The sequence below is a fragment of the Helianthus annuus genome, chromosome 8, assembly GCF_002127325.2.
Source record: "Helianthus annuus cultivar XRQ/B chromosome 8, HanXRQr2.0-SUNRISE, whole genome shotgun sequence".
NCBI classification, from domain to species: domain Eukaryota; kingdom Viridiplantae; phylum Streptophyta; class Magnoliopsida; order Asterales; family Asteraceae; genus Helianthus; species Helianthus annuus.
In genome coordinates this window covers 42,855,314-42,859,675 of record NC_035440.2, presented here as the reverse complement: position 1 = coordinate 42,859,675, position 4,362 = coordinate 42,855,314, and positions in this window count along the sequence as shown.

Genomic DNA, 4,362 nt, shown 5'->3' with positions numbered 1-4,362 from the left:
CAACGGCTTACAACCCGTTCGAACCGTCACAAGCACAATACAACTACGGCTATGAGCGCGACCCATATGTGGTGTCGGCAAGATATAATGCGCGCTACCCTGACGGAGCACATGGAAACATGGGACCACCGGACTACTCAGCTCATGGGAATCCAATACCTCCCAGACCTCCAGTTCCGCATCAAGCGCCACAACCACGTTTCTCTCCTCCTGAACAGGAAGAAATACTCCATCGACTAGATCGAGTGGAGAGAGAGTTCGAGGAAGAGAAGAAAAGCCACCGAGGATTTCTCAAGGGCTTGGCGAACCTACTAAAGGGCAAAAAGAAGAAACGTGACCACTAGCCCTTAATAGTTGTACTAATGTAATTTCTACTTTAAAATAAGTCCCTGTGTGGACAACTTATCGTATTTCAGTCCCTACGTGGACTTATCTTTAGTCCTTGCATGGACATCTATCTTGTATTAGTCCCTGCGTGGACTTGTCACTTATTTTAAAACCTCTATGGAGGTATGTACTATTTGAAAGACCCGTTTAGGGCAATATGTAATTGTATTTATGGAATGTATGTTATGCGTTTTGTTTTAATATGTATAAAATAAATCAAAACCATTCCTTTTATATTGATCTGCCTAATAAAGAATCTTAAAAGGTGAAACCTAGCTTGGTGTCTTTTAAGATCCAGTCAAGATGGTACGACCTAATTGAAAAGATTCTGATTCCCTGTTAACCTCTGTACGCATGTTAACAATCATGGCAGATGTGATTCGTTAAAATCACGCACGTCATTCTTATACAATAATCCTTTAAGGATTTCAAACCCCACTAAATGATTTATAAATCGTGGGTTAAATCACCAATGAAGGTGATCAATATTATTAAATACATCCATTAGTGATGTAGTGCCTACGGGCCAGTATTATTAAAACATCCATTAGTGATGTAGTGCCTACGGGCCAATATTATTAAAACATCCATTAGTGATGTAGTGCCTACGGGCCAGTATTATTAAAACATCCATTAGTGATGTAGTGCCTACGGGCCAATATTATTAAAAACATCCATTAGTGATGTAGTGCCTACGGGCCAACCTTATTAAAACATCCATTAGAGATGTAGTGCCTACGGGCCAACCATATTAAAACATCCATTAGAGGTGTAGTGCCTATGGGCCGTAATAATTGTCTTATAACGACAAAAGGCAGTGGTGGTCTATGACTCCCTGTCAGAAAGAGATAAAAGAACTACGGTTCAACTCTCTATGCCTTTGATTCTCTGAAATCTCGGCTAATATTATAAAACATCATCATGATTAGGCTTTATGCCGCCAATACTATTTATATAGCTGAAATAGGATATATTCAAATCCTAATATATAATGAAATAATAAGTTAACCAAATATGGTCTCTGTACCATGGTTGACAAATTGTCATAAAAGACAATTATATAAAAATCTCCTGAATAAAATTTTGTTATCTTCTGTAACAGATTCAAGTTACAATGGCGGATCCCAACGGAGAGAATAGCCATACTAATGAAGATGACTATGACAATACGCCAGTACATTTGATAGGCGCACAACTGAAGGCTCTGATTGACAATGCTGTTCAGGCAGCTCTTGATCGTCAATATACTGAGTCTCAAGGCAGAACCGTGTCAAAACCACCCTCTAAACCAAAGACACACTCCAAACCACCCTCTGAACCCCAGAAAGATGACGACAAACACTCGTCCACTGAGAACAGCGTTCATCGCGATAGAGAATATACTGATGCATCAAATGCTAAGGGTTGCACCTACAAATACTTTGTATCGTGTAAGCCCCGGGAATTTACAGGGGAGAAAGGTGCTGTTGATTGTATCACCTGGCTGGATGAGATGGACACTATAGTGGACATCAGCGGGTGTGCAGCGAGGGATGTGGTGAAATATGTGTCCCAGTCTTTTAAGGGCGGGGCCCTGGCATGGTGGAGGGCGTTGGTGCAGGCATCTGGTAAGTCTGCTTTGTACAAGATGACATGGGAGGAATTTATTGCTCTCATTAAAGAAAACTACTGCCCTCAGCATGAGGTTGAGAAGATCGAGGCTGACTTTGTGTCACTGGTGATGACGAACCTGGACTGCCAGGCATATTTGACGAGTTTCAATACAATGTCTCGTCTGGTCCCATACCTTGTGACCCCAGAACCTCGAAGAATCGCCCGTTTTATTGGGGGCTTGGAGCCCGCAATAAAGGCGAGTGTAAAGGCATCTCGGCCGACGACCTTCAGGTCAGTTACTGACCTCTCCTTGTCTCTCACCTTAGACGCTGTCCGTCTGAGGACACTAAGGAACAAGGAGGCTGAGAAGAGAAAACGTGAGGATGATACCTCACGAAGATCTGGGAAGAAGCACCGTGGAAACGGTGAAGGCAAAAGAGGGTCGGAGGCAAAGAAGGATGGGCAAACTGGTGAAAGGCCCAACTGCAAGATCTGCAAGAAACCCCATTCTGGGAAGTGCAGATTCGCATCAAACTCACAGTCGCAATCAAAGACTCCTTCCTGTGGACTATGCAAGTCCAAGGATCATAAGACTGTGGAATGCAAGAAAATAAAGGATGCAACCTGCTATGGTTGTAATGAAAAGGGGCATATCAAGAGCAACTGCCCAAAGTATGCCAAGAAGGCGGAAGAGACAAAGAAGTCAAATGCGAGAGTTTTTCGCATGGATGCAAAGGAAGCGGTCCAGAACGACAATGTGCTTACAGGTACTTTTCTCGTAAATAATATATTTGCAAGAGTACTATTCGATTCTGGCGCTGATAAATCCTTTGTAGACCAGAAATTTTGCCAACTACTAAATATGCCTATCAAAACCCTTGATGCGAAATACGAAGTAGAGTTAGCAGACGGTACGATAGAAACCGTCTCAACTGTTCTAGAAGGATGTGAAATGTCCATTAGGAACCATTCTTTTCCTTTATCTCTACTTCCCTTCAAATTAGCGGGTTTTGACATTGTGCTAGGCATGGACTGGTTATCCCGTAATCAGGCCCAAATCATTTGCGGCAAAAGGCAGATAGTTTTAAAGACTCCGAGTGGTGAATCTCTTACCATTCGAGGGGATACGCATTACGGATTGCCCGAAGACGTATCTATGCTGAAAGCTTCAAGGTGTTTGAACAGAGGCTGTGTAATTTACATGGCTCAGGTTATAATTGAAGAACCTAAGCCGAAGATAGAGGATCTTCCTGTCATTTCTGAATACCCCGAGGTTTTTCCCGAAGAACTACCTGGTTTGCCACCAGATAGACAAGTGGAGTTCAGAATAGACATCATTCCTGGAGCAGCTCCGATAGCAAGAGCACCTTACAGATTAGCTCCAACGGAAATGAAAGAACTGAGGACCCAGTTGGATGAACTGCTGGTGAAAAGTTTTATCAGACCTAGTTCATCTCCCTGGGGAGCACCGGTCCTATTTGTAAAGAAGAAGGACGGATCAATGCGGTTGTGCATTGATTACCGTGAGCTGAATAAAGTTACCATAAAGAATAGATATCCTTTACCAAGGATCGATGATCTATTCGATCAGCTGCAAGGAGCAAGCTACTTCTCCAAGATCGACTTGAGGTCGGGTTATCATCAGCTAAGGGTCAGAGATGAAGATGTACATAAGACAACATTTAGGACTCGCTATGGTCATTACGAGTTCCTAGTGATGCCTTTTGGGCTCACAAATGCACCGGCTGCGTTCATGGATCTCATGAATCGCGTCTGCAAGCCGTATTTGGACAAATTTGTCATCGTCTTCATCGACGATATCCTTATATATTCCAAGAATCAAGCTGACCACGAGAAGCACCTCCGTTGCATTCTCGAATTACTACAACGTGAGAAACTCTACGCCAAATTCTCGAAATGTGAATTCTGGCTACGAGAGGTCCAGTTTTTAGGGCACGTTGTGAGTAAGCGTGGTATCCAAGTGGATCCCGCTAAGGTAGAGGCAGTCATGAACTGGCAAGAGCCAAAGACGCCTACCGAAATTCGTAGTTTCCTAGGATTAGCAGGATACTATCGGAGGTTTATTGAAAATTTTTCAAGGATTGCTGCGCCCTTGACTTCCTTGACCAAGAAGAAAGAAAAGTACATTTGGGGCCCAAAGCAGCAAGAGTCCTTCGAAATACTGAAGCAAAAGCTAAGCAACGCACCTGTGCTGACATTACCGGAAGGTACAGAGGAATTCGTGGTTTACTGCGATGCATCACACACGGGCATGGGATGTGTGCTTATGCAGAAGGGCAAGGTGATTGCCTATGCTTCAAGGCAATTAAAGGTGCACGAAAAGAATTACACCACCCATGATTTGGAGTTGGGTGCCGTTGT